The sequence below is a fragment of the Ambystoma mexicanum genome, chromosome 1p, assembly GCF_040938575.1.
Source record: "Ambystoma mexicanum isolate Mex_15411 chromosome 1p, UKY_AmexF1_1, whole genome shotgun sequence".
In the NCBI taxonomy this organism is placed as follows: Eukaryota; Metazoa; Chordata; class Amphibia; order Caudata; family Ambystomatidae; genus Ambystoma; species Ambystoma mexicanum.
The window spans coordinates 488,399,677-488,419,102 of NC_090921.1; the positions used below are offsets into that span (position 1 = coordinate 488,399,677).

A 19,426-nucleotide genomic window follows, 5' to 3' on the forward strand; every position below is an offset into this window, starting at 1 on the left:
ACTTGAAGCCTTGGGATCAGGACTAGGGAATTCACTCTGCACAAGGCGAGCAGGACTAGAGTGCGCAGTGGAACGGTGATCAGAGCTAGGGCGCAACAGTGCAGGGTGCACACGGCACCGGTCCTCAGGCCTAGGAAACAGTGTGCAGAGTAAGCAGGACTATAGTGCGCAGTGGAACGGTGATCAGGACTAGAAAACACTGTGCCCGGTGAGCAGGACTAGGGTGCACAGGGCACCGGTGCTCAGGCCTAGGAAACACTGTGCAGAGTGAGCAGGACTAGGGTGCACAGGGCAACGGTGCTCAGGCCTAGGAAACACTGTGCAGGGCGAGCAGGACTAGGGTGCACAGGGCAACGGTGATCAGGGCTAGGGCACAGTGTGCAGAGTGAGCCGGACTAGGGTGCACTGTGCAACGGTGATCAGCGCTAGGGTACAGTGTGCAGAGTGAGCCGGATTAGGATGCACAGTGGGACGGTGATCAGGGCTAAGAAACACTGTGCAGAGTGAGTAGGTCTAATGTGCACTGTGCAGTGGTGAACAGTCCTAAAACAAATCCTGTTGCCCAGGTGCGAGTGGTTCTTTTTCCATTCGTCCCCATCTAGTGTTGCTACTTGCAGTTAAGGTCCACAAATGAGGGGGGTGGGGCATTTACCCCTCTCCCGCTAGGCCTGTGGCTGCTGGGATGTTTACTCAGACGATATGAGTGGCGCCAAAGCGGCAATTCACTGGAGCGCTATAGGAATGTGTCAGACCCGTGTCCCCGCGGAGGGTGGGCGGGGGAGGGGCGGCATTTGACTGTATAGTGCATGAGCATCTTTCAGCTCACCTACACTCATGCCCCAATCCCTTGGGGTCGCGCGCTGAGCGTGCCCACCTGGCCCCCAGCCCTCAAGGGTCACGCCCTGAGAGTGGTCACCTGGCGCCCTGACCACGGGGTCAAGCGCTGGGAGTGACCCGGCGGGCACAATGGGCTATTTAGGGGCATAGACGCAGCAGCTGCGTGAGCAGGCAGCGCCCAAGAGCCGAGGCTCTCCGGTGGGCAATGGACAGGGCACGACTGCGTGAGACGTGTATTTGCGTTCACACCCTGTTTACACCGACCCTGCCGGCCAGCCCAGCCTCTGTTTCAGGTGCCCTGGAGTGGAGCGAGGAAGTGGGTGGGGGCGGCCTTGAAAGTCATAAACTCGCGATATGGGTTAGATTGATTAATTCGTGTGAAATTCTAGCAAGATTGCGTGCTCCCTATTTCAATATATACCTTCTCAACCTCTTCATCTGGGTTATGTGATCTCCCTGCACTGAATGTTCACAGTTACTTTTCAGAACACCCTCATGTATTTCTGTTTTCCTCACACAGATAATCCCTCTTTACACCCAGCTCGCACAACCGCACACCAATCACTGCCCCACAACCTGCCCCCTTTTCACACCCGTGTTACCATGCCTCCTGCTCACACGCTTCTCACACCCTGCTTGCAACGCTATACAGTGAACATAACGAAAAATAAATAACTAATTACTTTTTCAGTGAATAAAAAAGAACGAAAAAATATCGAATTTTGGGGTAAAAGTATATATATGGGGTGGGGTAAGGGATTAAAAACGTGGAGAGGGTTGGGGTGGGGTAATAATGCTAGGCTCACTCACTCCTAACACTTAACAGAACCCTACTCCAGGGAAGCCAACTTATGAATATCCTGGGCGTGCCCAGATAGCGGGAAGTGACATCACCGGCAGTGACATCAGCACATTTGTACTTCGTCCCCAACTTGCTGACAGGGAAGTGCGCGAAACCGTGGGCCCACTGGCTAGCGTGTGCCGCATATGCTAGGCCTTCCAGTTGCATTCCAGCCAGGCATCACTGCCCCAGCCCTCAAGAGGTGGAGCAGCCCCACTAGGACGGGAGAACGAGAGGATGACACGATCGCTAAACAGAAGGCTCCGCTGCAAGGAGTACCACCGCACAAAAAACTTTCCAAATTCAAGGGACAACACAAACGAGTAAAGACATTTCTTGATGAGAAGGGGAACCGTGCTTTGTCGTGTTCCTCATCATACCCTTCACCCCTAAGGTGGTCTAAATGCCCACCTGAAGCTATGGCAGGTTTTTCACTAGACCGTATTGTTGTGCCAGAAGGAAGGCTACGGAAAAAGCTAGGCCACTGCACTCTGAGGCTAGAGAAGCTTCTACCACTGAGAACCAGCAGGCAGACTTACTATTGGACGGCAATATTGTTTTGGGTCCACCCTCTGTGTGAATATATGTATTATGCTTATTACCCTTGTGTTGTGTCTATGATAAACATTAGATGCTATCAGAATCTTCCCCACGGTTTCAGTAAACCACTCTTCAGCACATCAACAGAATACGAAGCCAACTGCACTGGGTTTACCACGCTAATCTTAAGAAGGAAAAAGACCCAGACATGCGCGGCAACAGACTCAAGCGTGGACTGGCCGATAGGGAACTCTGGAGATTTCCCAGTAATCCTCTGCACTCTGGGCCTCTATTATGTGATGGCCTATTTTATTTCCAAATGATCTCATAGGAGAAGGGCTGGACCTGCTGATGTAGGGACACTGAGAATTATTTGCATGGCCCTGTTTTGGTTCCGAATCGCCCCCCCCCACTCCCTCGTTGGCAACACTTCCGCATCATCTCTAGACTCTGCAGTAAGTGCTTCCAAGATCGATTCCAGTCACTGCCCTGTAGCATCGGGTGGACGTAACAAAAATGTGTTATTTCACAAGCAAGCACAGTTTGGCCTGTGTTTTAACCAGGTATTGGCCCCAACCTCAAACCAGTGTTTGGCGCATGCCCCCCCAAACCTTGCCTCACTTCCCCATCTCTGCTTTTGAAAACCGTTATTGGGTTTATCTTTTGCAGGTGAAAATTCATTAGTGATGCCGACAGTAAGTTGCAATTGAGGCGTTATGTTGTCCAGTCCTAATACTAAATGTTCATGTGGCATGAGTGAGTGAGTGTATATCTACATTTGGGCGAAACGCGCTGTCAGTAGGGGGCCTCACCTCCTGCGTGCTGTTTTTGAATGAAGAGGATATTGTTTGCGGAGCTCGGATGCTGTCTGACTTTGTTTTTCTGATATATATATATATATATATATGCCCCCTTTTATAATTTAAGCTAAAATGTGGTAGCAGGCTTAGAGCAAAGTTTATAGTACTTATAGGTGCTGCAAGGTGTGCACACAAAGAAGGCCACATAAATGTCATGGTTTTTGATTTCCAAATGTAGGCAGGTCTATGGGGGAGCGGTGAAAGTAAGTCTGTACAGTTCCAACAGGCCACACTAGGGGTTTTGTTTAATTCCAGTGGCTCCCACATCACATATCTTTACCAACTCCCTCATCATAAATAGTATAGGACTAGAACCGTTCTATAACATGCGTAGTATGCCTCCACACTAATTCTTGCATCTAATAAACATGTCTGGGGCAGCCTGGTACATTTGTGGGAGTCTCACGGGGGTCAGGTATATTCTGTGCAGTGTATTCTGCTGTATTATGTTGAAACATGTGTTACATAATATATTATTAAAGTACCTGTATATTGTACTCTGCATCATATGGACAGCCTGTAATGGACCTCTCTGTAATGGGGTGGCTTGCAGCAGTGACCTGATCTTGCTAGAATGTGAAACCTGGCAGCAAATCCCGGCTAACACAGAACTGCATGCCCGTACCCAAAAACCATGAGTCTGAGAGTTGAATCGGAAAGTGCTGTTAAGGAACACTGACAAATGCACAAGGAAGGGGAGAGTCACTTGGCAAGTGGTGTTGCAACTTGGCACACTATGGCAGTAAGTGGCAAATGCCTATCGAATACCTACACAAGAGCCAACCATTTTTGCTTTGCCAATGCTTATTTCAACAGGAGTTAAGTCCCAGGAACAGATGCAAGTCCACACATATTGCTTATAAATCAAGTGACCCACTTGGTTAATACATTTTAATTCTACCAGGAACTGGTTCATAGCTGTAATTAAGCCATTAATTATTTAAATACTGCTTAGAAATAATATTGGTATTACCATAATAACATAGAGATAGCTCAAACAAATCCCAGCTGTGTGGTGTGGCAAAGGAATGGCAGCTAGTGGGTGAGACTGGCCATATTGACATAGTGTGGCCATGGGTGGTCAACAGGTGGGTAAAAACCTAAACAACACCTGCAAGATGCGTGTCTCCCCTCACATCCCATCTCCCTTCTATCTTCACTTTCCATGCCAATATGTCAGCTTATAGGCAGCGCCTGCAGCTGGTACGTCATTTAGGGGCACCCAGGGGTCGCAAGTGCAACCCCTGAGGTCTCCCTTGCAACCCCTGTGGTCTCCCTTGCTACCCCTAAACTACCTTTACAACAATACAAATGTAATTGAGGCTCCTGGGCTGTGGCCAGCAGCATGTGGCACTTTCGGCTAGCAGCATGTGGCTCTTTGTTTCTGGAGTGACTGGTTTTCTGGTAGCTATAGCTGTCAAGATAGCTCAGTGGGTTGAGCGCTCACTGCTGCAATGTGCGTGTGATCTGCAGGTTGCAGGTTCGGCTCCCGGCAAGGTCAACTCAGCCTTTCATCCTGCTGAGGTTGATAAATGAGTACCAACACAGGTTGGGTGATATTGTATGTATATTTGTTCTATATGAAGCGCTTAAGCGTAAGTGCTATATAATAACAAATCATTATCGTTTGGCCTTGGACGTCTGCTTGCGTTTGCAGTAATTTGGTAAATGGGCCTATACGCTGATATTAACGATAAATATGGTGATCCATTTATTTATGAAATGTATGTCACTTTACAGTGATATTGTAACTACATTTTTGGTAGTGTACTTAGAAACAATGCTATGTGATCCCACTTCCTGTTTTGTCAAGGGGTGAAAGGTTGTGTTCCATCGCTTCCCGTGATGTCACTTCAGGGTGGGATCTAATTACATCACTTCCTGTGATGTCATCAGAGGCCAAGTGTTGTGTGATGCCCCTTCTGCTACCCCGGGCGTTTTGGTGAAATTACGTCCCTGGTTTACAGTGCCACCAAATACGCAAAATTAAAAAGGACAGGGTGAGATTCTGGTGTCTGATCTGGGCCATTGCGACTAGAACTCTGCTGGGTCCTTCTACCAATCGGACGTTCAGGGGGATCCGCCTGCAACCTGTGCTACCAGCTCACTTCAAGGGCTCCTACTCCAATCTGACCTCCTTGAAATGTCCTTTTAGCTAGAGAGAGCGGACCACTTTTTCTGTGCTGTCCTTTTACAAATCATTGATGGCAGGTACTTATTTCCAAATTGTTCAACTGAAATTAACCATGACTACAACATCCAGAATGCATATGTTTATTTATTGAAATCCCAGAACGGAAACGCTGGTGCCTCGGTACCTGGAGTAATATCCGGTTGCTGGCACTTAGCCGTGGAGGTCCATGTTGGGTATCTATGGGGGTACATTAGAGCAATGAGAGGCCAGTATGGCTTGGGTCCTGAACACTCAATCCTCCTTCCTGGTTATTAAAACCTCAACATTCGCCAGAACTACTTCACTGCTCTCCCCTACTGATATCAGGTTTTCATATAGTGCCGCAAGCCGGGTTCCTCCATCTTCAAAGTGCTGAAATACTAACTGCTGTTATTACCCAAATTAATAGTACTGAATTTAGGCCTGAGTTGGCCCTGCTGAGATTCGGACTTGCAAAGTGAAGGCTTGCCTAATGCCAGACGCGAGCGCTTAACCTGTTAGTTATCCGCCTGTCAGCTCTAATTTAGCCTACATTTCGAGAAATATTTGAAATTGAAACCCCTCTTGGTTTCTGTCCTCCACTCACACACCAGATCCAATATTGACACTGAACATTGCGCTGCAGGCAGACCCGCCTGGCCATCTCTGAACATATGCCAGCAACTGAAAATGGCTAAGCCAACTTATTCCTCTTTCAAGTTTGAAGAACTCTCCCCACATGATGATATCACTGCTTCCACAAATAAGAAAGCCCTCACCTGTGAGGCTCTTTAGAAGTTCAAATATACTCCTGGAAAACCAGAATGGGCCTGTAGTGATCAGGGACGACGAGAGTGGCCCGGCCAACTCTGGAGTGTTTCTCTCTTCTCGGAACACCCAGCGGCTCTGCCCTTCTTTCAAAGCCGAGCCAGCCTCTCCCATCACCAAGCCAATCAGTAAGAATTGAGGAGACTGGTCGTGAGGAAAAGTATGGTACATAAACTATAATACATCTTGGCCTAATTATCTGACACGAATAACATGTGTTACCAAAACAAAACCATGTAAAATATAGCAGAAAGAAAGGGAGACACAAGATTGCCTCAACTTTAACCCTTTTATTTTGTAAAGGAATAATCGTTTCTGAGTTGACACGTAAGGGGGCGCACTGACTTACTGCAGCCCAGTTCAGGGAGGCTGACTTGTCGCATGACCGCCCAACAAAGGGAAGCTGCCTCCAAAGCTTGCTAATGGAGCTCACAGAGAAGTCAAAGTTCCAGCAGAGAACGCTGATCGAGAAAACTTAGCAGCCTTACCATGTGATGGCTACGGTGGACCCTCATTATAGGTTTGCTGGTATCCCACCAGTAATTCCAGCAGGATACCAGCAATTCCAGCAGGATATTTTACCGTGTCTGCCGCCCGATATCTTGGTATGACGGGAATATTACAGGTGGCAGAGAGATGCTAAATTCCCATTCCCATGGAGTCCCATAGGACTTCTTGCGATGGTATGGGGCGTGATCTACCAGCAGTTCAGGCCTGCCATGAGATCTGTGGCCATCACTGGGAAACTTGAAGTGTGTCAGTCTAGCAAAATTGCCAGAGCCAGAATTACCTGAATTCTTTCTAGACCCGCACACTTGTAATGCAGCCCATGGTGCCAGAAGGCAGGCACACCAGATTGATGAAGGTATCAGCTAGGGAGCACCAGAAGCCTGCCACTGAGATTTGGCTATTGTGAGATTCTGCTGCTGGGAGAATTTGCCACTGTGACACATTGCCACATTGAGATTTTACTGTGCCCCAGAGATTAAACCCTGATCTCTTACCCAGGCAACACCATCCCCCAGGAAAAACTCTGCACAGTTGATCATGTGCCTCTTGTGACACTGTGAAACAAGGTGCTCCAGCAATTGTGTAACCCTGGAACATTGTACCCTTGCATTATTGTACCCCACGATATTGAAACTCACTCATATTGCACCCCGGAAATATTGCACCCCAGCGATGAGATATTGCGACCCTGAAGAACTGTGCCTCTGAGATATTTACCCTACCCTACTGTGCCCCTGTGATACTGCACCCCTTACATTGCTTCCTCCCAAACTACACCGCAAGGACATCCTAAACCCAGAAACAACTTAAGCCCGTAGTTTTTATTACATTGTATTGCAATTCCTACGCTTGCTTGTTTAATGGAAATATTTGGTATTTTGTATAGAGCCATATCCCATCAATTCCAGATTCAAAGTGCTTGGTAAAAAACCCTATTAATTACCATCATTAATGCACACATTTGTGGTCCTTAATTTATGACCTTGGAATGATAAAACCATGAGTCAGCCTGGAGAGGCCATTAGAGTGACATGCAGTGTTTTAAAATAAAATACACACCAAAGCTCCATGAAGCCGCTCATGTCACCTTAGCTTCACTTGCATAAATTGTCCAACTCAATATGCAGAATTCTTCCTGGGATGCAGCCTCACCAGCTGCTCACCCTCCGTGTGCCCTTGCAGTGGAGTGGCACCAGTGGTTGGTGGAGCGCTATATATAAAAACAAATATATTTCCCGCCCTGCCCTGTTTCCTGTCGTGTCTTTCTGTTGCCTGTCACTTACATTATGTGACGAGCTGGCCTCGTGTGCAACCCTCGCAACGCTTTCAATACACAAAGCGTCTACCACTCTCAAACATCTGCCTTCACGCGCCAGTCTCCTCATCAGCATTAGAAGTACCCAGGCCTTTCAACGCACAAATCAACCGGACACAGAATCACGGCATAATGTGCCATTCACCAATATACTGACGTACGTCACTCCAAGAAGCACATCTCCAACATTACTCAGGTAAACCACTCTAAACATCAAAGCTACTCCCAAAATGGCCATTCACTCAGGACCGGCCTTAGGGGGGGGCGAGCCGGGAGACCGCCCGGGGCGCCACGGCCCCCAGGGCACCATTAGCCCTTGCCACGCCAGCTCGGGGGAGTCTTTCAAGTGCCAGACGGGCTGGCGTAGCGGGAGAAGGCGCGGCAGGTAAGCTGTTAAATGCGCCCGCGGAGGACAATAGGGTGCTCAGCACCCCATTGTCACCAAATGCGCCCATCCGTAGCGGGCACCTTCAACAACAAAAGGCGCCATTAGCCCCCACCACACCAGCTCAGGGGAGTATTTCAAGGGCTCCCGGAGCTGGCATAGTAGCAGAAGGCGTGGCAGGCACTGCATTCAACAACAACAGGGTGCGGATGCACCCTATTCATATCATTAACTTCTCTTTAAAAAAAAAATTGCACTTCCTGGCCCCGCTCCCTGTTGACTAGGGGCGTTCGGAGGAAGAGGGGGATGCGCGGGGGGAGGGGGTGCGCCAATTCGCCCAGGGCGCTGCTGCCCCTAAGGCCGGCCCTGCATGCACTCCACCACTACAAACAACTGATAGCATCACCAACCTTTCCTCTCCAAAAAACAAACCACTCCAAACATCTACTACCAAAATAGCCACAATCTCCATCACTACATACAACTGAAAGCAACACCAACATTAACAGACCAACACAAACCACCCCAAACATCTACTACCAAAATAACTACACACTCCACTACTACAAACAACTGAAAGCATCACCAACCTTACCACGCCACAAGGCCCACAACACACCACTCTAAATAGCTACTCCCAGAATAACCACACTCTCCACCACTGCATACAACTGAAAGCATTACGAACCTTTACACACCAACACAAACCACTCCAAACATCTAACAAAATAACCACACACTCCACTACTACAAACTGAAAGTATCACCAACCTTACCATGCCACAACACACCACTCCAAACAGCCGCTGCCAAAATGACCAGACCCCCCCCCCACTGCTGCAAATAACTGAAAGCATCATCAACCTTACCATGCCAACACACACCACGCCAAGCAGCCACTACCAAAATGACCACGCCCCACTACTACAAACAACTTAAAGCATCACCAACCTTGCCGTGCTAACAAACCAACTCATGCCCACATAACACTCCAAACGGGTCAGTCATCACCAATCTTACTCCACACAGTCACAACTCCAAACAGCACACAATCACGAAACGTATCCTCATGCACAACTCCAAATAGTTTGCAGACATCACTCAGCAATCACACATACCAAAACAACCCTACCACTTCAAATATATACCCACACCACCATCCCACACAAACCTACAGCATCACAATTCTCACACCACTCGAAACTCACAACCATCAAAAACATTCTACACGCAACCAAACCGCATTCAACACACAAATTTCGTCCTAACAAAAAATGCAAAAAGCGTTCGCTCAAAATCAACACATATTATTCACAGTCTCGAGTCAAAAATGTGCACAATGTTAATGCACTCTCAAAAGGCACACAACTTTAGGCCACAGCCACAATAATAGCTCACAGTTAGGCAATGTTCAGGACACAAAGCCTTCACACAATGCACACACGCTCAGTCCCACAGCATCCGCCTATCAAAAATACTGTGTAACATAGCACTCAACACAGCCTGAGACTCACCGAAACACACACGTTCTTACAACACATAAAAAAGACGCAGCCTTTTCTCACACACAAAATACACTACACCATAACTCAAAACCAAACTGTACAGCCTCTACACAGACTCATTGCATACACAGGCCTAGCCTAGACAAAACACACACACTCACAGCCTTAGACCCGCACATAGCGTTAGCCTCCGAACAAATTCCCCACACCTTTAGACAACACTCAAAATAGAACACTCCCAATATACACCGCTTTAGAGAACACTCCCAATATACACCGCTTTAGGGAACACTCCCAATATACACCGCTTTAGGGAACACTCAAAATAAAACCCACTTTAGCTCGGCTATAAATAGATCCTACGACAAATTACACAAGTCCAAACAGATCCGACACAAAAAATAGAAACAGATTTAGCGCACGTGTACACAAAGCCTCAGAGACCCAGACAACACACAGCAACACGGACTGTGTGAAGTCCAGCAACCTGGGGTAACTATCGCCCATTAATGACACGCGGCTAGCATCACCCCCCCCCCCCCCCCCGCTCCTGCGGCCTACTCACTGCCCTCTCTTCATCTCCCCGTCCTCTTCTCACCGGACCCTTCCTATACCTCGCCTCGCTCCGCTGTGGGCCTTTTCCTTCTCCCCTCCCTTCTTTCACTCCCTCTCCCTCTTCACACCCCGACCCCCTCTATTCCTCCTCATCTCTATTTTCAGCGTTCACCTCCTCACCTTTCCAGTCTCCTCTGCCTCTCACCCTTTCCAGTTTCTTCTCCCCACCTCGGCACCTCCTCTCCTGCCTGCCCCACCCACTCTTTCCTTTTTTCCCCCTCTTCTTTCGGTCCAATTTCTTCACATTACCCTTTTTCCTTCTACGCTGTTCTCACCCAACTCCCATTGCCCCCTCTGACTAGCCACTACTCCCCTATTTACCTTCTCCCTATATGGTCTCCTTCCATCCTCTTCTCGCTACCGCCTTCCCTCCCTTTCTTTGTACTCCTCTTCTGTTCCCTTACCCTCCCTCTCTCCTTTTGTCATTTCTTTCTCACTCATCCTGTTCCTTCTTCGCTCTCATATCCCCTTATTTTCCTTCTGTTATTACCCTCCTCTTTCTATCACTCCATCAGTCGCTCCAGCACATTTGTCTCCGCTCTCGATCATTTTTCTCCTCCTCTTCATTTCTTGGCTGTATCTCCTAGGTCCTCTTTCTTGTGTGCCCCCTTTCCCGTCTCTGCTGTACCCCCTGTCCGTTTCCTTTACGCTGGATCCCCTTTTTCTCCACACCTCTGTGGAGTGCCGGTCTCTTCCTCGGTTCGCCGTTTCCTTTCCTTCCTTTTTTCTCCGACTTTCGCGTGTTGGCTCTCCTTGCCTTTCATTTCGCTGATCCACCCTTGCTCTGAAGCTGCCTGGCTGCCGCTCCAGGTCTTTCCCAACTCCACTCCGCCGTTTCCCTCTGTCCATTCTCCCCGGGTGTCTCTGCTCTTTCGCGTCTGTTCTGTCTCTAGTGCCTCGTGCCCTTCACTATGTTTCTTCACGCTCCGTTTTTTCTCGCACCCTTCCCCCATTCTCCCCCTCCTCCCCGCCTCCTCTAGTCACCCGTTCCCCTCCCATTTCTCAACCCCTCCCACCCCCTCCATTTTTCTATCCCTCCTCCCCTCCCTCATGCCCCCCGTCCTCCGCCGCCTAAACTCCGCCCATTCCCCTCCTCTTCTCCCGTTTCCATGTCCTTTTCTCCCATCCTTGCCAGTCTTTTTCCGTTCTGCCTCCTCCCCTTACCTCCACCCCTCTCCCGAGATCCCTCCCCCCACATCTCAGTCCTTTCCCCACTCTCCGTTTTTTCTCGGATTGGAAACTTGTGTTTTTCGCCTCCTTTGTGTTCACGAATTCCGGCTTCGCCTCCCGGTTCTGGTGCTGTTACCGGGGCCCGGAGTACTGGGTTTTGGCGTCGGCGTGTCGGTTCGGGCCCCGGGTGTCGGTCCGAGCGCTGTCGACCCCCCTGGATTTGTCGGACGGGAACCTCTCCGTTTCCGAACCTTTGGATCTGTCTGAACCTTTGGATTTCGCGGAACCTCGGCTTCGCCCGATCGCTTTTCGGATTTCCCAAACCCTTGGTCGCATCTGCCAAGCCCGCATGAGTCTTAAGCTGCAGCGGTAGGGCATGGGGCCCCAGCGGGTGACGGTAAGTCCAGTTTAACCCATTCTTCACCCCCGTACCTCACAAACCATTCCGGCCGCCACTATTGATCCGCGATTCCATCTATTGCAGCACGAAGGCCCTCCACCACGAACCCAGACTTCTCCTCCATCAAGGATAACCACGCCCCCATTGAAGGCCACCCGACCCCCCCACCATAATTAGACGCTGTAATGGATCGATACCGCGCACCCTTAAATAACCAGCATTGCCCGTCACCACTACCGACTTTCACCTCCCCGAGACGTCCACGTTTAGACATTCTCCTTATACAGCCTCATTTAATGAAAACTCAACCATGGCCCATTCCCTGAGCTCCACAAATCACATCATAGGTCCACCTAACAGTGCCAAATCCCCGCAGCCCACCAATCATCCTGTCCCCAGTGTCACTGTGCAAGCCTGGCCAGCATGGATCACTGCAAGGTGCAGCTGTTAATCCTTATAGAACCTGTCCCTGCTTAAGCCTTACCGCCCTGGACCGCTTCGCCATGCAAACCTTACCGCCTAGGATCACTTCGCCATGCGAGCCCTACCGCCCTGGACTGATCGCCATGCAAGCCTTACCAACATGGACCGCTTCACTGTGCAGGCCTTACCAACATGGACCACTTCGCCATGCAAGCCTTACCGCCCTGGACCGCTTCGCCATGCAAGCCTTACCGCCCCGGACCGCTTCGCCGTGCAAGCCTTACCGCCCCGGACCGCTTCGCCGTGCAAGCCTTACCGCCCCGGACCGCTTCGCCGTGCAAGCCTTACCGCCCCGGACCGCTTCGCCGTGCAAGCCTTACCGCCCCGGACCGCTTCGCCGTGCAAGCCTTACCGCCCCGGACCGCTTCGCCGTGCAAGCCTTACCGCCCCAGACCGCTTCGCCGTGCAAGCCTTACCGCCCCGGACCGCTTCGCAGTGCAAGCCTTACCAACATGGACCGCTTCGCTGTACAAGCCTTACCCACATGGACCCCTTCGCTGTACAACCTTACCACCATGAACCGCTTCGCCATGAAAGCCTTACCGACATGGACCGCTTTGCCATGCAAGCCTTACCTCTATGGACTGCTTTGCCATGCAAGCCGTACAGCCATGGACCGCTTCGCCATGCAAGCCTTACCTCTATGGACCGCTTTGCCATGCAAGCCGTACAGCCATGGACCGCTTCACCATGCAAGCCTTACCTCTATGGACCGCTTCGCCATGCAAGCCATACCGCCATGGACTGCTTTGCCATGCGAGCCTTACCACCCTGGGCCGCTTCACCCTGCAAGCCTTACCGCCATGATGGACCGCTTCATCATACATCCCTTTGTGCAACCATGTATTCCCACCACAATAGATCATATAGCCAGGTACCCTTAAAGAACCGGGAACTCCCACCTGTCCAATTTTCCATTCTTCCACCATGGACCCTGGTACCATCTGCACATTTACCATCAGCAACCCCTTCAGTAATAAACCTTCTACAGGGCCAGCAACCCTGTTCCATTCACCGTCCTTATTACCAGGGACCCCGTTACCATAAACCCTTGCCATTCCAATATGGACCTATGTCTATATGTCCTCTTTAACCTAATGCCTCCATCACCTTTAGAAACATGTCTACCATCTTGAACTAAAGTCACTATGCCGCAATTTCTTCCACCATACACGGACACCCTTGGCCTAGGGCAGGGGTCTGCAACATTTGTCTCTCCAAATATTTTGGACAACTCCCATCATCCATAGGCAGCATTTTCAATGAAGATGGGTCATGGGAGTTGTAGTGTGAGTATCCGAAAAGATGAAGGTTGTAGACCCATGGACTAGGATAACCTAATATTTCAGGCACACTCATTTTCCAGTACTGATTTTCTTCTAATAAACAAAAGGATTCTGGGAGTTGTACTGCCTGGTAACGTCAATTGATAAAGGTGGATTAACGCACCTGACGCCAATGATTTTTTTAAAGGAAAGTACAGTACTAGAAAAGTGATGTTTCAATGACAAAGAGCCATCTTGTCATCCTACGTTGGTGCCATCATCCCCCTCTATGCCAACATTCCCACCAGCATGAGTCCCCCAGCATCTTGCCACCGTCCATGCCATTCCACCAATCGGCCTACTCCGATAACACAACTAGCACCGATATGCCCCCCTCTCCAACGCATGGGTCCTCACTTCACCCAACACCACCACACAGTTCTGCCTTAAACAGAATGGACTTATTTAGACCCATTTCTGAAACTATTGCAACCTGTCATCCTACACCCCCATCACTATAGATTCCATCATCATGTAGCCCATGCTACACCCCATTCTCAAAGCCTGGTCACCCCCACCATGGGGCGCTCCTCCATACTAAGCTGTCTGCATTGACTGCTACACCATTGTTATATGTACCTAGACTATTCTGTCGCCACTATCCACATCCTTTACCACACCGGAACTCCTAACATAGATACCTTACCCTCACCAGGCCCCATGCTGTATTGGTGATAGTTTTCCCATGCATTGTCCTAAATTACTAGGAGTGCCTTGCCCCCTTCAACCCAAATTTAGCAATGTTAGCCTGCAGCTACCATGAATCCCACCTTCCACCTTACTGCCCATCACATAACAAGAGGCTCATCTACCACAGCTGCATTTTCCACCATCGCTGTGAATTTTTTTCTCCCGCTACCTGAGGTCTCAAGGCATCCAGACCCCCATATTCATGCAAGCCAATCCTCTCTCCTTCACTGCCACCGTCTTCTGACTGTTCACCCACCTCCTCTCCGCCCCATTACCTCCCCTCTCCTCATTTTACTTCTGTTCCCATTTGTCAATGCCTGTTGAGATTGGCTTTTCTTGAGGGTGTACATTGTCAAAGCTGGGTATTTTGATTGGCACGGTCTGGATGATGCTCATTTAAGTAGGTGGGTGTTCTTCTAGGCAAAGTTTATGGAAGATGGTTTTCATTGGGGTTGAAATCACAGGGTGTTCCTGTGGGCAAATGGCGGTGAACTGGGGTGCTCCTTTTTTAATCCCTGTATGGAGTTTGAGGCTCTGTGAAATGGAACCGTGCTGTGGGGGTTATGCTTCTGTCTGCAACTAGCATGTCTTATCTTGCCACCTCTAATACATTACCGAACTCTGTAGAAAAGTCATTCATGTCTCAGCCAAGCTGTTACATTCATTGAGTAGATTATCACCTGGCTTTAAGTAAACTGACCGATCTCTTTCACCTCCAACTCTTCCATCAGTCCGATGATTCCCCTTTAACTACAACCACGCCAGCCCTTTCAACTCTCGCGATACTTGCACATGGCATGTTAACACCAGTGTCTAAACGGCGCCCCTCCTTTGCTAGCTCTATCTTCAGGGGGTGTGGGCTCTCTTTCCTCGTTCAGCCAACAACCTGTGGCACTCCAGGTGCGTTGGACTAGGACGACCATGATCCCACACCCATGCTGGCTTTGGCCAATGGGAGCTGTAGTCCCGATCATCCGGAGTGCCAAAGGTTGCAGAACCCCAGTCTAGATAGCAACTCATCAGATTGACCCTGCATTGGAAGGAAACGTGCAGTGCCCTCATCTGAAATTGGTTCTCCTGACCATTGGTTTATTGTTTCAATCGCAAGACAGGAGACACGCATCTCATTGGGGTTGTCTTTACATTAAGCAGGCTGGGGAAGCTTATGCGGTCATCTCTTGGCAATTGTGGTGTCTATATCCATTTGACTTGGAGTATGCTGAATTGAGGACATGGTATTGAGCAGACTGTGGACTTTCTGTAGCAAACTAATGAAAGCACTTGGGGGACTGTAAAGAACACATACCACAATGTAGATACTTCACACATTATTGTAATGTATGCTAACCATGAAGCTCTTCTTCCTACCTCTGTTTATTACCAATGTATCTGCAACCAAGAGACCTTTTGTGTCATATGTAACCATTGAATCAAGCTTGCGTACAACTTCCTGTAACAGCACCTCGATGCATCTGGGCTGCTAGTGCGCTATACAAATAAAAATAAACCCCCAGTCGAGAAGTCTTGAGGCCCTCTTTAAGAAAAGGGTGTTCCGCATGGATTGCAAAGAGTGGTGTAAACACAGCTGCTACCAAGTGGAAGAGAACCCCCGCTATGATCAAAGGAAAGAGAATGGTTAGTGCATCATTCCGCTGCGCGGAATTGGGGGAAGTCTACGCACAACAGTGGTAGAATATTGCGTGTGAACATCTTGTCTCGTGGCAGGATAGTGCCTGGATAATGTGCAGACCAAGAGCAGGAGGCTGGCTGGGATTTTTGTTGTCCTGGCACTTTGAAAACCAGAGTCAAAAATGTGTTCGAGTGCAGTGTGTGTGCTGTGTATACTACCTTAAGAAAGCCCTGTGTCCGCTGTGCAGGCGGCTATCTGACAACAGTGCAGGGCCGATGGGTAGAAGACTATCTTGGTACTTTTCAGGCAGGCTGTTGCCAGGTTGTTTTTGCACCTGTTGTGGTGTAAGGGTTGAGATCTGCCTTTCACGTTATTTTGCTTCAATAAATGTAGGTTTTGATGGAATGTACCATGTTTATATATTTTTTTTATTTCAGTTACTTTGAACACATTTTAAAATGATAATTATGGGAATTTCTGACCCAATTGTACATCCAGTATCGAAAACCAACCCTCTTTTGGCGCTCTATCCATCTTACTAACCCACCAATCACCGATCCATCCTCGGCATCCCCCTACTCTTCCACCCCACCCAAAGAACAAAGGCTAGTAAAACATTAATGGGAATGACAGTATGTGACCAAGTGAGAAGAGACGCCACTCTCCTGGTATCTCTTTGCACTATCTTTATCAAGCAGCAACATCAAACTGTAACGATGGCCTGGGACTCAGTAACAGGAATGGAAAAAGTAAAAGAAAAAAACCCAGCTTTATTAAAATTCCAACATAAAGCAGGGACAGCATACAAACACAGGATTCTCAGAGATCCTCATACAAAACATCTTTTAATATCAAAAACACATCAGAAAACGACATAGTGATAAAAAAGCTAAGGGGTAGGGGAATTGACTGTGCAGTTTTGATATGGGTTAGACTTTTAATTGGGTAATGTTTAACTGATGACTCTGCCTAAGACTACCTCTAAATAGATAACAAGAATACATAATTTATATGGTTAACTATTGATTAATACAATACGTAATGGGCGGCTTGTCTCCAGGAGTATTAATTGGTTGGCATTGCACTGACCAACCTTGGGAAACTGACGGGTTATCAAGACATGAGCCAAGAGGGAGTAGGGGAAGAGTGGTCCATGGGCCAATTGTCTTAATTCAAGAAAAATATCATCCCTCACCTTCTAGGGCATGAGCCAGGGTGATCGCCTTTGTAATTAGCCTTGTATGATGTGTCATGTCTGGGAATAAGAACGAGGAGTGATGCAGGTGTCCTATATATGTTATTCGCTAATGAATAGACAATATTCTTCAATTAAGGGTCACGTGTCAGAGGACTGCATTCAGATTAAATTCACCCTGCATTTATGAGTATACTAGCTACTATTAATGTGAATGTTATGATCTCCTCTACCACTAGGGACTTTCTTGGGCGTATTCTTCATGACGTCTTCTGATTTATGATTACCCTGCATCTGGCTCACATTGGTCAGTTGCATTTTTTCAGACTTTAATTAGCTTGGGAGTATTCCATCTGCATTATTGGAACACTTATCTTGTGCCTTCACTGTGGCGCTCGGACCCTCGCTAATTCCTTAGTCACCTTGGCTCACACTACAAGCTACTGTCTGAGCCCTGCACAGATATTTATTTCAGTAAATTCAGCATTTTGAGTTCTTGTGAGGCCTTTCATTTACTTGAAGTATATTATGGCTTCCATTTTGGAAAAGATAGCTGCCCATTACTGTCGCGTTTCTATGTTAGTGAGCTATACTCATGTATCATTCATGTTGCATTCAGCTTATATTTTGCTTATGCTAGTATTTTTCATGTATTTATGGTTGCAATGTTAATATTCCTCAGGGTGGGGTGAGCGCTATAAATCAACATAACATTTACAAATAAATAATTGACCTACTGCGTTTTCTTCATTCTTAGTGCATATGTACTTCATGGATGTATATGCGCAATTCTAGGGTCAGTATCGCCATTTTCAATTTACATCATATTCATCCCTTGCTGTACCCTGGGATAAGGGCTGCATGGTTGCCTTAAAGAACAACATTTCTCGCCTTTATGATATTGGGTCGTAAGAGGGGCCAGAGTCATAGATGATGCATTCATCTGTCGAGCTGCAAGTGCCTGCCAGTCTTATTTCAAAGCAGTGGTCTTAGGTTTAATGGCTTAATTGTGGTTATAAATGTGCTTCTTAATAAAAATGTCTTAACCAAGTTTGTCTTTAGCTACTTCATGTAAAAGCAATATCTATGTCCTTGCACTGAAGTCCTTTTAAGAACAGGCATTGGCAAAGCCAACATTTTTGGCTTGTATTTACGTATTAGATATTGATTTGCCAAGCACTTCTAGCATATGCTCCGTACTCTCACCATTTTGCAGATGTTACCATTTTATGGTGTTAGATGGCAGTGCCTTGCAAATGGTTGTCCCATGCCATCCCAAAAGCCAAAACAGTTGTAATGTTTTTTATGAAGTGGAAGAAAGCTTTATGGAATTTATTAGCCCACGTTTCCAGGGTGTGTTGGTTCTTCCTATATCAACTGTAGGGAAGTCTAACTCATGAGAAAAGATGCAGAGCAATGCGTCATTTGAAAAACAACACATAAAATGAAGCCTGCGCTCAGCATTTAGGAAACGCATGTGAAAATACATGTGAAATGTTTTGCAATCACTCAAATAAAACTATAACTGAAGAGGGCTGAGATGAATATTTCCAGTACCAGAAAAATAACCAGTAACTTTTGTTAAAATGGGAAACGGCTTAACCTGAGGAGAAAAAGAACTGCAGTTTCAAGAAAGAAAAACAAATTTGCATATAATGCTGCTGTGTTTTGGGGGATAGTGTAATATCAAGGGCAACAGGAACATTTACATTTATCTAAGCTGAAAATGTGAATGGGGCCACATTAAAGGAAGCCACGACTGAACTTGTGACACCTGTGTACTTCACATGCCACCGCACCCAAAATAAGATGTGAAAACAGATCCCATGCGTTCTCACAAAGATGACGTGGTATAGGGGCTAGAGCCATAAAGATAATGACTAACCTGTAACTTAGTCGCAGAGAGGTGAAAATAGATATCCATTCTGAGTTGGTGTGTTTATGGGTTGCATCTGTGTATGTTGGACTTAAGATAATGAACTAATGGGGGTTCAGCAGATGTGTGGTGCCTAATCTGCTCTCCTTGGCCCTCATGAAGGCAGAACAAGAAAATACCTGGAAAAACAAAGGTGAATCTGAAAATCTAATACACCTAGGAACTGTCCAAAGGGGCCGGACAGAAGTTTAAAAAAATAAATAAAACAA

At 47.8% G+C, this 19,426-nt stretch overlaps 1 protein-coding gene across 13 annotated transcripts in view; it reads left to right on the top strand.

The window, feature by feature from the left end:
- Window positions 1–19,426, top strand: part of PTPRS (protein tyrosine phosphatase receptor type S) — a 671,876-nt gene that overhangs the window by 212,244 nt on the left and 440,206 nt on the right. For 3 of the 13 annotated variants that reach the window (XM_069649332.1, XM_069649342.1, XM_069649337.1), the window contains exon 1: window positions 11,575–11,955. The exons of 1 other annotated variant lie outside the window; for it this stretch is intronic. The gene's annotated coding sequence lies outside the window, so the exon portion shown is untranslated. Of the gene's footprint in view, window positions 1–11,573; window positions 11,956–19,426 lie in introns of those variants that run through there. 9 more of the 13 variants (XM_069649336.1, XM_069649339.1, XM_069649338.1 and 6 more) reach the window with 6 other exon arrangements.